This window comes from Eupeodes corollae, chromosome 1 (genome assembly GCF_945859685.1).
Source record: "Eupeodes corollae chromosome 1, idEupCoro1.1, whole genome shotgun sequence".
In the NCBI taxonomy this organism is placed as follows: Eukaryota; Metazoa; Arthropoda; class Insecta; order Diptera; family Syrphidae; genus Eupeodes; species Eupeodes corollae.
In genome coordinates this window covers 31,197,482-31,212,386 of record NC_079147.1, presented here as the reverse complement: position 1 = coordinate 31,212,386, position 14,905 = coordinate 31,197,482, and the positions used below count along the sequence as shown (strand labels likewise).

Sequence of the window (14,905 nt, the reverse complement as noted above, 5' to 3'; positions counted from 1 at the left end):
CTCTAACCAAATTTCGTGTCTTTTCCAGCAACTGTGAACTGCTGCCTATGCTACGGTACCCAAGTTTTTGTATGTAAACGTATTTCTTCAAACGATTGTTCAAATTGCCTTCTTCAACTTCCAATTATGCTATATATGTAGAGTCCGGCATAAGACCTTTTTACATTACAAACCTCAAAACCAACTCAGACTACATTTTAAAAGTTATGAGAAGGGATGAAAGAAGCCTTAACAAATCCATTATGACAAAACTTATGCAAACAAATGCCTCCACGTTTAAGGAATGGAACCATAGCTTCTTCTAATTTCAGTAATCTATTCTTTTTGGAGTCCAATTTGAATCGATTGCATACCATGTTCAATGATCTGATCGCCAGAACTGATGAATATATCTTCAGTGAACATCTTTGAAGAGCCTCAACAACATTGTCAAGAAATGTGTATAGATAACTTAACCACCAAATAACATCACATGCTATTTATTTCAATAACGAGTTTTCTTCTGACGCTATTAATTATGTACATATTTAGAGGCCGATAACTGAATCTTAAATTTATGCCGAACATCGAACTGATATTCCACAAATCTTCAGCCTTTGTAACGCTGAAGAACCAGAAGCCATCATACACTTTTTTGCATCGTGCATTTAATAGATCTCACGAGTTGATTGTCTAGTATAACCTTTTGAATCTTATCCGTTCAAAAAGAAGAAATCCACTAAAAGAGTTTGGAGTAAATCCTGAAAACTTTCAAGTTTACGAAACAGTATGTTGTGGCATACTGAGTCAAAAGCTTTACTTAAATCTGTTGGACTTTGAAATTCAAACAATTATTAACAAATGAGTAAAAACATGCCAGATGGGTGACAGTTGAACTACCAAACTACCGCTTGAATGTTCTTTTATGAAAAAATTAATTTTCACCTTAATACAAATGCCTCTGTAGTTTTCAATATTGTTTTTAAACTAGGCTTATAAATTGGGATCAGAAAGGAAGATTTCACTCCGTCCAAAAATATACCCCAAGCTAAAAATAATAAGCTAGACAGGTTTAAACCATCGATACCAGGAATGTGATTGGGTTTAAGATCTTGTAGACCATTTTGATTGTCCGTAAGATCGAAACAACTATCAACTTTTGGGGCAATATCTGAAAGATGTAAGCTGGTGTAAATTGATTAAAAAGTTTGCGAGCTTTATTAAAATCAGTTGAACTTTCCTCTTTCCAACTGGCACAAAAAAACAACGATTCTAAACATTGATTCAAATTTTCCAAGTCCAGTCTGCTTACATTAATTTATTGAGGAATTAATCACATATGTTAGATGAAATCAATTATATTTTGATTTCAAGAGTTTTTCTTGTTAGTATTGAAAGGGATTTCCTTTTTGACCCCCTTCCTTGCCCACATGAAAGAAAACACAATAAAGACCTTTGATTTGAATGTGCCCTTATAATTGCTTTGATATTTTTTCCTTTATAACTTTAATGACTGAATCGTAAAAGGGAAATGCATTGAAGAGTCAATAGACAAATTATGAGGGCTAATGCAATGTTAAAAATTCGAGTAAACATGAAGGATAAAAAATGATCAAGGGTGCAATTTGGGAAACTCGTTGTTATGTTTAGAAAATTACATCAGACTGAACTTTTTCAATGAAACTTTTTTCATTATTCCCATAAAATTGATTTAATGATTTTGAATAATTCAACAGTATTTCTCGGACTTTACTAACGATGATGACGGTGATATGTAAAATATTACGAAGAAAAGAGAAATCAACGATAACTGCAATAAAAATAAAACTAAGATAAAAAAAGAATTCAAAACACCCAAGAGAAAAAAGAAAAAACATATCAACTCCATTGGAATGATGACGTATGTTTATAACAGCTCTTTACTCTACTGACCCATAACTCAATTGGTCATGACATTCAATAGAGCTCCTCAACTTAAGTGAACAACATTTAAATTGGAACATAATTGTGCTGTAGATATAACAATAAAACTGAAGCGGTACGCGATATATTGGGGAAGAAGAGTTTAAGCGCCATATTGTGTTATTTTCTTTTAGGAAAACTGCAACACCTATAAATTAAATTGAAATAAATCGCACAATTAGGACCTAACTACGGAAGAAAACAATAATTACCTTTGATCTATCTACAAACGTAGCATCATAACAAGCCCACTAACTTAAACCATATAAGTAAGGAGATTTAAAAGCCATTAAACTACCTTCCTACGATAACATACTTTATAGAATATTAATTTAGTACCTAACACTTATGAAGGTCAGACCCTGAAGACGACCAGCGTACGACGCAAATAATCAAAAACCCGAAAAGCTGTGGATTTACTATTCCATAAGAAGCTACGTTTTTGAGATTTGCTTTAACTGTGCCAAAATGATAGGGAAGCAGGTTCCTACCATTAAGATATTTGTTTCAAAGAAAAAGCGTCTTGCAAGGAAAACAAGATTCTCAAGTAACTAATTTTTGTCATGACAAATGCTCAGCTTTGGCCAAAACAACAAGCACATTCATTACTTTTGAGGTTAACTGTTTCTTTCACTTACAGTGGTTTCTTTTTAAATGAAAGGTAATTTCCATACTGGTAACTGCTTCCCGCTCAAAAACTTCTGGAGCAAAATGATACTCTTAAACAAAGTTGGTAAATGTTAAACTTATTTCCAAAGCTCAGAATATGATAAGCTACAAAACTTCATGATTATTGGTGATCACAATGGTCGTATTATCAATTTCCAAAACTCTCAGCTTCAGAACTATGGGATGTTTTTCTCCACGAGAAACTCACTAGATGAATGTCTTAACGGCAACGGAAAGTAACTGTTAGAAACATTTGAAGAACGAAGATTCTAGCAACCCAAGGTTGCTCTGATATAGATTTGTGCGTAGTGAATTTAGTCAAAAGTTTTAAAGGATACTTTTTAAATCATTTACCTAGTTAGTCTCATGTGAGTTCTTTTCAGAAAAAAATAAAAGACAAGTTGAAGAATTTCCAATTAGCAATAGACGAAACTAAAGTCCACTTATACGCTATGCTGATGGTCTGTTATCAGAATGTACAGAATCTGTTACAGTTTCTAGTTTTGAACTAATATCAGATTTCGTCCTACCACACGATGAATGTAAGAAATGTAGGGAATAGTCTTTCGAGAACCTAAAATTGTTAAGACAATCTGACAACGAAACTTACAGAGGAAATTACCTTGAACAGAATAAAATATATAAAGATTTGTGTACACGGAAAAAGCAATTATATTTTATCAAAGCAGCTGGGAAACTTTTAGACTGTAAGGACTCAAAATTCTGGTACTGATTTTGGGGGTCGCAGCAAGTCATTGTCTTTAAGTATTAGTTTGACGACCTGACCACATACTTTGAAGGTTTACTACTGCCAGATCCTGACCAGAATTTCATCAGTTTTGCCCTGCAAAATGTTTCAATCGATGAGCTTGACTCTCCTTTTACGAGTACCATGTTTGAGATGTTAGCATCTCCAAGCAAAATGAAAAATGACAAGGCAGCAGGTTTGGATGGCATTCCTATCGAATTCTTTAAGAATTCAACTCTTCAATTTCTCGAGCGTGTCTTGGAATTATTAAACAAAATGTTTACAGAAGAGAAATTTCCGAGCTACTTTCGTTTGGCTACAATATTTCATATATTTAAAAAGGGTAATCCAAATTCACCAGCAAATTTTAGAGGCATTTCAGTTCTGAGCTCACTAAAAAAAACTGTTTGCACAAATGTTGTACGTTAGGCTTGTCAATTGGATTTAAAGAAATATTTTGATAAGTCGATATCAGGCTGGTTTCCGGGCGGGCCTTTCAACGATTGATCAAATTTTTGCTCTTACGAGCGTTGCCAGACGTTTTATCAATAAAAAGATGCCAATATACACTTTTTTGTCGATTTTGAAGATGCTTTTGATACCATCAACAGAAGATCACTTAGCAGTTATTGGTCTTTCAATCAAATTTATCCTGATTTACGAACAACTTTTGTTAAAAAAGTCTGCAATTTTTTGTAATGGTATATCTATGTCAAAATCCTTTAATACCGAAACAGGTGTTCGACAAGGCTGTATATTGAGTCCGCTGATGTTGGCTCTTTTTATCAATGATATTGAAAATAAATTACCGGGAGTCGTTAACTATGGCGATTTATATTTGAAGATGTTGCTCTATGCTGATGATCTGGTGGTGTTCTTTGATAACCCAGTGACAATGCAGCTTCAGATAAATAAACTTAAACAATATTGCGATTTGTGGGATCTCAACACAAACAATTCTAAATCTAAAATTATGATTTTTAAACCTCAAAACCGTTCAGATAATAATGTACGAAATTGGACATAAGATTGTACCACTATTGAAGTTGTCATCAAGCATAAATATCTTGGTTTTACTATCAGTCCAAAATTTGAACATAAAAAATCATATTAGAGAAAAACTGGTACTAGCCAAGGTTTTTAAGGTTTTTGAGGCTACCGCAAGCAGTTGCTTTTGTTATGGGAATCAAACCTTTTACAACTGTATTTCGATGGTTGATGAGGAAATGTACAAAACTAATCTCCAGAGGGCTAGGGAATCACTTTCTAGAGCAACCTATAGCCGTCTTAATTTGACTTTGGGTGATTATAATTATTTCTGTAAGGACCGTTCTGCTTTTGGTATAAGTTTGATATTCAAAATACGGACTGAAACTCTTGAGCTCTACTACAGGCCACATAGAACTGACATAGATGCAATTTGTTCACTCTGCATCTCAAACCAATACGAAGATGTTTACCATTTTTTAGCAACTTATCCTATTTTACAAGAAATACGTAGACTCCATTTTAATAAAAGCTTCTTTTCATCGGAAGAATGTTCACGTGTTTTGAACGGGGAGTATGGTTGAAAATTGCTGGTACGCTATGTAAATAATTACAGAAATTCTTATTTGAGTCTGTTTTGAAGTATCAACTTGAATAAAAAAAGTTTGTATTTTAGCTAAACTAAAAGCCTCCATAACTTGAACCTCTTAGAGCTCGCCTTTTTTCCTTTATCAACTCGCCATCGATTTCTTGATAAGAATCCTGCCCAAACATTTCTCAAGAAGGAACAATACTTTCTTAAAAGATTTAGTTGTTCTGAATTCGAATACCGTTTTAACATTATTTTTTTGGATGTGTCCAATATATTTCAAAAACTTGAGATGAAGGCCTGGTTTTAGACGACGACAGATTTGTTACAAATACGTCTTTGAAACGGATTTGCTTTTTTCTGATAACAATTGTTTTACTATTTCTTAAAATGTCTAGAATTTAATGTTCCAACTAACTCCCATCTGTTTATAGACTTTAGGGCCTGCGATAGCAAAGCTACGGTAGAAATGTACATGAGCATGTAGGTTGACCATGACCAATAAAACAAGTAAACTTATAATAGCCGAATTGCTATCCGGACTAATCAATATATACAATGGATTCCGACAAGAGGATAATCTGGCCTGCCTTTTCTTCAACTCAGAAAATGGCTTGCACAGACGACATCGAGATCGACATCATCGGGGTAATCGAAAAAGCTATAAACGATTCCTTCACCCAGATCGAGCAGGCCCTGTGTGTTTAGTAAAAGGCACTCGGATCTTTTAGGTTCGTTTGAAAGAAAGGTCTTAACGAAAATTGTTGGCCCTCATGAGGAAGATTCCGCAAGCGCTACAATCAAGAACTGTATACAATCACACCTAGAAGCTCATATGACACGAATTAAACTCGGTAGACTCCGATGGGCTAGACACTTAGCTCGTATAAGTGAAGAGAAACCATTTCGGAAAGTCCTTTGTAGTATATTTTATGGTAGGCGATCATGCTTACGCTGGAGGGATAGCGTTTACCAGAACTCCCGAATCCTTAGGGTGCGCAAGTGAATGGCGTCGGCTTCCGATCGGAATAAATGGAGATACCTACTTGTTGTATGAAGTCAGGACCAGATACCGGTTGTCGAGCCGATGATGACGACGAGATAAAATTTAACAAACTTTTTAAGATTTTTAGAAAACATTTAAAATATTTAAGGCAGGGATTTTAGTTGACGAATTAAAGTAACAACAACCATCAAAAAAGACGTTCATAGAGAGATAAAGGATAAAATAACCTGAATATAATGACAGGCCAGGTCTCTACGGGACATCTTGTATGTGTGATTTTCTCGAATTTAAAAAAATAGATAATATCTCAAAACCCTGCCGTGATAGAGAACTCATACCTTTTATATATTCTCAATTTCTTGTACATAAAAATGGAAGAGAATTATAGGTACCTAAAACAACCAATTTAACCATTTCCTGGCTCTTTAAAAGTTATACCACCAAATTAAGGCTAGGCTTTACGTTTCTAGCACGTCCATCTAGAAATCAGTCTCTTTTTGATTATATTTTTGGTACTAACCTCTTAGTAAGTAATGTTGGTAATGAACCAACCTTCATAACTAAAACTCGACAAGAAGTCTTAGACATAACTCTTGTCTCAGATAGTATGATCTTGGACTGGAAAGTATCCAAAGAACACTCGTTCTCTGATCATAGATATATCCAGTTCAATATAAATGTGGATTATAACCCGAGTCCATTGACTTTTCGAAACTATCGGAAAACTGACTGGGCTTCATACAGGAACTCATTACAGAGTTTACTAGAACCTCGACTATCTAGTCCTTCCTCTAACGCTAATGAACTTGACAACAAAGTCAATGACCTTATTGCTTGTCCACTTATACACATAAGAGGAAAGAGGAAACCACAATGATGGGCCTCAGAGCTTGGCTCGCTCAGGAAGGAATGCAGGAAACTTTTCAACCGGGCCAAAGCTGCAAGACTAGCCTCTCATTGGGACTCCTACAAAGTATCCCTAAAAATCTACAAGAAGGCACTAAGGAAATCCAAGCGATCTTCTTGGCGATCCTTCTGTGGCATGATAGAAGAAACTTCTGAAGCCTCTAGGTTACGGAAAATTCGTTTAACTAATCCAGCTATGCCAAGCTGCTTAAAAAATACAGACGGCTCCTGGACAAATTCAAGTAATGATTCGCTGAACTTACTATTGGACACTCACTTTCCTGGTAGTTCTCTTACCGAAACTTGCAACAGTTATATACGTTCAAGTTCAAATATACAACATATCCACAAGGTCTGATCACAAGGGATAAGCTACAATGGGCTCTCAACAGCTTCAAACCATTTAAATCTGCAGGACCAGATGGAATAATACCAGCCGAATTATAAAAGACTTCTGATAGAATTGCACCAATCCTTGAGGAAATTTTTACCAGCTGTCTTTACCTGGTCCATGTTCCCTCAGCATGGAGAGAAGTTAAAGTTGTTTTCATACCCAAAGCAGGTAAATGCTCTCAAGTCAATCCTAAAGATCTACGACCTACAAGTCTATCATCATTCCTTCTTAAGACCTTGGAAAGATTGATTGATATCCATTTAAGGGCACGTATCGATACAAGACTTTTGTCTTCGTATCAACATACCTTCTGTATAGGTAAATCGGTGGAAACAGCGTTACACACTTTAGTACGCACCATCGAATATTCCCTCCATCATAAAGAGTTCACTATGGTTGCTTTCCTTGACATCAAGATGCCTTTAACAACGTGGACACATGTGCAATCACATCTGCACTGACATCTCTAAATGTAGAGAGTTCGCTTCGGGAGTTAATTCATTTAATGCTTACTAGCAGAATAATTAACTCAAAACTGGGCAACTCTTCTAGTGGACGATTCGTTATTAGAGGGACACCGCAAGGTGGTGTTCTACCCCCTCTCCTCTGGAACCTAGTGGTGAATGAAATCCTAACTAGTCTGGATGCGGAGGGTTTCAGAGTGATAGCCTATTCGGACGACGTTGCTACAGCAGTTTCAGGAAAGCATCTTAACATCCTAAAAGAACTCTTACAAAATGCCTTGGACAGACTGGGGTTTACAACCCAGAATCACGCGTTGGCTATAAAAATCGGTAATCAGACCGATTATAACGTACGGTGTGGCAGTATGGTGGACTGCTTTAGAGAAAGGTATAAACAGAGATAAGCTAAATAAAGTCCAACGTTCAGCCTGCCTATGTAAATATAAGCGGATCGCTTCGCACGACCCCGTCTAGTCTGCGGCACTGGACACCTTGCTCTACCTTACACCTCTTGACATATTTAGCAAACAAATTGCTGCAAGCTCTGCTATTCGCCTCAAAGCTTCGTCGCAGTGGACTAACAATAGCATTGGCCACTACGTTATTCTAAGGTACTTAGAATCAATTCCAAAGCACACAGACTACACCATCCCCCAACTGCAATTCGACCGAAACTTCCAGATTTCTATACCTCCCAGATTTTTTTGGGAGGATAGGACATTCTTGGAGGATGAGTCAATCCATTTTTACACAGATGGCTCAAAAACTAAAGAAGGGGTTGGTGGAGGTGTGTACTCTGAACGACTGAAATTAAGTCTCTCATTCCGCCTTCCCAATCATTGTAACGTGTTCCAGGCGGAACTTTTGGCGATTAAAGAAGTCTTGTCTTGGCTCAAAGAAAACGTGATATTAACATCTGATATCCTTATTTTCTCCGACAGCCAGGCCGCTATCAAATCTCTGGACTCTGTCTAAACAAACTCTATAAGAGTCCATAACCATCGATCATCTCTAATGGAGATGGTGCAACACTTTAATATTCACCTTTGCTGGGTGCCGGGCCATAGAGACATTCCAGGTAACTGTTAGGTAGATGAACTCGCCAGGAACGGTTCACTACAGCCCATCCTACCACGTTTGGCAAGTACTGGCAAGTACTCGCTACTTGTAAACTGCTGCTAGTGCAAGACGCTGTGAGGAAGGCAGGCACCAGGTGGAACAACATCACCACGTGTCAAATCACAAAACACATCTGGCCAACACTGGATTTAGAACGTTCAAGGTGCTTGCTCTCTCTAAGCAGATCGCATATAAGCTCGATAATAGGAAAGCACGCCACGATACTAGGCGCATTCTCAAATGACTTTTGCAGAAGCTGTATGGACGAGGAGGAGGAAGAAACAGTTCTTCATATTCTCTGCATATTCCCTGCTCTGGATCGAAAACGCGAGAATTACCTAGGAGAATTCTACTTTAACGATCTAAACGATCTAAATCATATCAGCATTATCAGCCTCTCACGTTTCGTAAGGGACTCAAGCTGGTTCCATTGAGCTTAGGAGGAAGCCTCAAGATTCATGTGGTATCACAATGGGCCATTAAACTGGCCTAAGTGTGTCCATTTCCATCTTGGACAGCCACTATAACCTAACCTAACCACTAGAAATCAAGACGGGAAACGACATTTGAACTTCTAAGAATATGTAATACAAAAATCATAACTTGATTTTAAATTAAAACCTTAACTAACTCATTTTAAAGAGATCTGTCATATTTATATTATGTTTTTGACGTCTTTTAGACCGCCTCATTTGCTTTTGCAAAAACCTATTCCTTCCTCTTATGTCCAAAGCCATTATAGCCTTGAACCTAGCATTGACTCTATCCAACATAATGGTCCAATAGTTACAGGTAGGTAAGGTAGTCAGAAAACAAAGCTAAAAACAGAACTGGGAAGTACCTACATACATACCTATACCTACGTATTCTACTTCCAATGCTTCGTTTTATTCTTTTCTAAAGTTGCACCTGCAATTCTTTCACCATTTACTCCGTTTCTTCTCCCTTTTTCTACATTTTTTATAAACCAGTTGAGCGTGGTGAGCCACGTCATTCGCAAAATATTCTTTTTTTTTTGCTTATACTTTCATACATATTCGTTTTCAAAGCATAACATAAAATTCCCCGACTTGAACCAGCGCACATGGGAAGAAGAAAACTCGTTCAAGCTCCAGACCAAGGTAAACCTTAATAGAAGCAACAAATCAGATCAAGTAAGAGAAAAGAAAAGGAAAAAACAAAGTTCATCCATCGTCGTGATGGCAAAATGCCATATTATAACCATTTTCTTAAGGTATACCAACCTATCTACTATAGTCTTGAAGAGTACGTTACAAAAATATAAAGACTAAAGAACAGTGAGCCCTGCAAAAATCCAGAGCATTGTATAAACGACCCATAAGCTTATCAACAACACAAACTCCAATTTTTGCACCGGATGCATCATTCATGTGGAATACTATACGATAAGACTTCTACACCACTTGCAGTCGATAACGATAGCTTTTTTTCAAATTAGGTATTCAAAGGAAATGGGTTTGAATGACCAGGGTAGATTTTAAACAACAAACTAACGACTGGATAGTAAATACACACCTTTCTTTATATCTATGTACCTACACCTGGAAAGAAGATAGTCCAAGAGATAAGACTTTTTGTGGGCGAATCCTAATGCTCACGGAAACCCTGCCTATTGCCAACACAGTCTACCCTGCCTAAAAAGCGAAGCATGCATCAAAATGACATCATTTTCACTTTATCTAATTATGAGTTCTTATGGTAGCAGTGGCAGTGGCAGCGTCAGACACCATGCGTCGTAGTTGTTGAGTGTAAACGAGCACCTGTTAAAAATTTCGCATTTTGTTTTTAATTTCTCTAAAAAGTTGTAGTTAATCAAAATGTAGTAAGTTTCGGCACGGCACGGAAACAACAAAACCAACAAAATACCATAAACTTGAACATGTGCCTCAAAAAACATCATCCATCTTCCTCGCACCTACAGCAATGAATAAACAATGTTTTCCCGTTAATTAATTACTAAAAAATTTTAAATGGAAGAACTCCATACCGTTAAAAAAAACACCTCTTCCGCAACAATGGCTTCGACTTGAGTATAAAAATCTGCATGACACTTTGCCATTGCCATTTTTCTCCTTCCAGTCTGTCATTTATTATTTCTTACTTATTTCATTTTAGACACTCGAGGAGAGAAAGTACCTGTGTGTAGTTTTTGTATATCTTCCCATCTCTTCATGGGCGAATGTTATGCAAACGTCAAAACGAAAAGAAACAACAACAAGACAGAAAAAGAACAACTTAAAACTCACCCAATAAACCACACCAAAGAAAAAAACACCCACCACCCAACGGTGCACTTTGACAGTTGTGTTGTTGTTGTTTTTGTTATCAGAGCACCAGAAAATATGAAGTATGAACGGTAAAAGGAAAAAAGTGACACAAGGATGATCTAATATGCTTGAAAAATACAAGGACGATTATAGATACCGTTGCTGGATTTACAGTACAGTACACACAACTAAAAAGAGAGAAGAGGTGAAGGAGAGGATGTTGGTCAGGGCGATGGCGAGGGCAATGAGAAAAGCAAAGAGCAAGAGGCAAAGCAAAAGCAAAGGGGTAAAACGTGAAGAAATCGAAATGTGAAGTGAGTGAAAATCCAAACAGAAATCTAGGGCACCGGCTGTTTTCCTTCCGCAAGGATATTTATTAGCAAGAGAGAGGGAGTACACTGGCTATGTCAATTTTGACGTGTGAATGCGATAGCGATGACTAATTTCAAGGAATTTTTCTTTTCCTTGCACAATTTCAATCTTTTTTTTTTTGTTTTCCATTGGATTGGATTTTTTTTATAGAATTCGAATTAAAATAAAAAAGGAAAAAGAATTAAAAAGAAAATAAAACTTACACAAATTGGAAATTATCGATGATGAACACTTGAAGTTGAAGATGCACGTAACTGTGAAACTAGGAAACACGTACGTCAAACAAAATCCCGTTAAAATAAAAAAATAAAATTGTAGATAAATGACACTTTACTTTTTTTGGCTTTTTTATTTTATTTTGAAGTAAAAATTAAAGAAAAAAAGAAAATATTGTCTCACTTCCTTTCCTTGGTTCTTGGACACGAAAGAAGAGAGAATTCAGCAAAAAGATTTAATTTAACAAAAACGAAAAATAAAACCGAAAACTATCTATTTTATAAAATTGACTCGAAAAGAAGGGTTTTTTTGTAAAGGTTTTTTGATTTAAGGGCGGCAGCAACAAATTGCGTGTGTAATTCTCCGGTTCGCGGGTAAAACGAAACTCAACTCGAGCAGCGCGCTGCACATTGGTTTTAAAATAAAAAATTAATTCACTTTATATTTTTTTTTATTGTAATATATTTTCACGCGGGCAGATGGCGGCTCGGCTACACGAGACGAGTACGACGGCTACACCGTGACGAAGACGACAGCAGCAGCGACAGCGACGACGAGTTGAGCTGAGCAGCGATGACAGCGACGAACGAACGACAGACAACGAATCAAATACGAAAACGAAATACAGAAAACGATACACTGAAGTTGAAGTGAATCAAATAACAAATCAATCTTTTTGTTGTTTGAGTTTTTAGTTTTGTGAATGAGCCGAACTGAAGGCTAATGCTGGAGCTAAAGCCTGAGAAGCTGACAAGTAGGTACGACCAGCGCCGCGATGCATGAACCTAACAACCAGAACTAGCGAGCAGCGAGCGATAGTGAATCAACTACTTGCTGCTGTTGGTTGATAGACAGAGATGTAGAGGGTGACGAGGACGACCACAGGTCGAAGCGAAGTGAATTTTGTTCACGGAGTAAAGTTTGTGGATGAGGGACGTAAGGGAAATCGGCTTTAGCACTGTCCAAAGGTTAACTGTGTATTATAAGCCTGTGGAATGTTTTCAGCGTGTGTGGGAGGAGCAAGGGCATTAGAAAAAATTTGGATAAAAAAGAGATGGACTGACAAAATTTTTGTTGTTGACAGTTGGATAACATGGTTGGGTTGGATATGGATGGAAAATGACAGTTCATATATCCAAAAGTACAGTACGGATGAAATCTTTGAGTGGATATACCGAAAGCATAAGGGTGGAAACAAATGAAAAATTTCGGAGTAATTAGATAAAAAGATACATTTTAAACAAAAATTGTGTTGCTTGATATATTAAGTGAATAATGTTTTTCAAAATTTAATCAAGTTACAACTAATGAACTGTTAAAAGACAAATACTTTAATTGAATCATTATATGCACTCTTCAATTATGTGAATTTTAATGAAATGCTTTGTGGGCCTTAGGTCAAAAAAACTATAGAGGTATTAACGATCTGGTGCAACGAACATATATAAAGTCTGATATCTTCTTAGTAGACTGTGAATGTAATTTTCCTCATCTTTTTGTAAATGTAATTATATCGATTTCACTTCACTTTTGAACAGGATTATCCCTCCGACGTCGCATTTTTTTTATTAATTCCATGTCAAAACGAACAGTACAAATTTTCTGTTGGCTTCCAAAGACTTTTAACGGATGTGTGCTGTCAGAATCGCTACTAAAAAATTAATTAAATTGTTGTATTTTTCTGTTGCAATAGGTTTCGGGTTTAGCTAAAGGTCAGTTCCTAGCTCGAGCTAAAAGATATACAATCCTGTTCTGATTTTCGTTCGAATTTCCAAACCGACCGCTTTCGAATTTTTTTAGTTCTCTTTTCCGTATTGTTTGACGTTTTACGTATTTCAGGGTGTTCTAAAAAGCAAACGGATCTGCAAAACACTCAATATTTGACGTTTTCAATTTGGTTGTCTTTTTGTTGTCAAAAACAGATTCGGTGGAACAAAAATGTAAGTTTTTTTTATTGTTTTTAGTAAAATAAAATTAACTAAACATATTTTACAAATTAACAAGAATTAACAATTTATTATCGTTTGCTTAACACAGTAAGATAAAATATCTTATAAGCTAGTGAAAAGCTAGTATTACAAATAAGTATTTTTATAAGTAGTATAAAAGATAATTCAAAGTATTTTCTATTTATTCTAAACGGTGATTTTTTAAGAGCTTGAGAACTTTTTAAAAAAAAAAACGCATCAAATTTACAAAATCTCATCGATTCTTTATTTGAAACGTTAGATTGGTCCATGACATTTACTTTTTGAAGATAATTTTATTTAAATGTTGACCGCGGCTGCGTCTTAGGTGGTCCATTCAGAAAGTCCAATTTTGGGTAACTTTTTCGAGCATTTCGGCCGGAATAGCCCGAATTTCTTCGGGAATGTTGTCTTCCAAAGCTGGAATAGTTGCTGGCTTATTTGTGTAGACTTTAGACTTGACGTAGCCCCACAAAAAATAGTCTAAAGGCGTCAAATCGCATGATCTTGGTGGCCAACTTACCAGTCCATTCCTTGAGATGAATTGCTCTCAGAAGTTTTCCCTCAAAATGGCCATAGAATCGCGAGCTGTGTGGCATGTAGCGCCATCTTGTTGAAACCACATGTCAACCAAGTTCGGTTCTTCCATTTTTGGCAACAGAAAGTTTGTTAGCATTGAACGATAGCGATCGCCATTCACCGTAACGTTGCGTCAATCAGCATCTTTGAAAAAATACGGTCCAATGATTCCACCAGCGTACAAACCACACCAAACAGTGCATTTTTCGGGATGCATGGGCAGTTCTTGAACGGCTTCTGGTTGCTCTTCACTCCAAATGCGGCAATTTTGCTTATTTACGTAGCCATTCAACCACAAATAAGCCTCATCGCTGAACAAAATTTGTCGATAAAAAAGCGGATTTTCTGCCATCTTTTCTAGAGCCCATTCACTGAAAATTCGACGTTGTGGCAGATCGTTCGGCTTCAGTTCTTGCACGAGCTGTATTTTATACGGTTTTACACCAAGGTCGAATAACACAAACCCAATTGCTGCGAACGGCGACGAATCGACATTTCACGGTCTTCAGCAACACTCTCAGAAACAGACGCAATATTCTCTTCTGTACGCACTGTACGCATTCGTGTGGTTGGTTTAATGTCCAATAAAGTAAACTGAGTGCGAAACTTGGTCACAATCGCATTAATTGTTTGCTCACTTGGTCGATTATGTAGACCATA

At 36.6% G+C, this 14,905-nt stretch overlaps 1 protein-coding gene across 1 annotated transcript in view; it reads right to left on the bottom strand.

Moving 5' to 3' along the window:
* The window catches only part of LOC129954030 (elongation of very long chain fatty acids protein 7), a 119,882-nt gene extending 107,403 nt beyond the window's left edge, over positions 1-12,479 (bottom strand). Inside the window, exons 1-2 of the mRNA XM_056067658.1 lie at positions 11,883-12,479; positions 11,687-11,745 (exon numbers count right to left, since the gene is read on the bottom strand). The gene's annotated coding sequence lies outside the window, so the exon portion shown is untranslated. The remainder of the gene's footprint in view (positions 1-11,686; positions 11,746-11,882) is intronic.
* Positions 12,480-14,905: the final 2,426 nt, after the last annotated feature.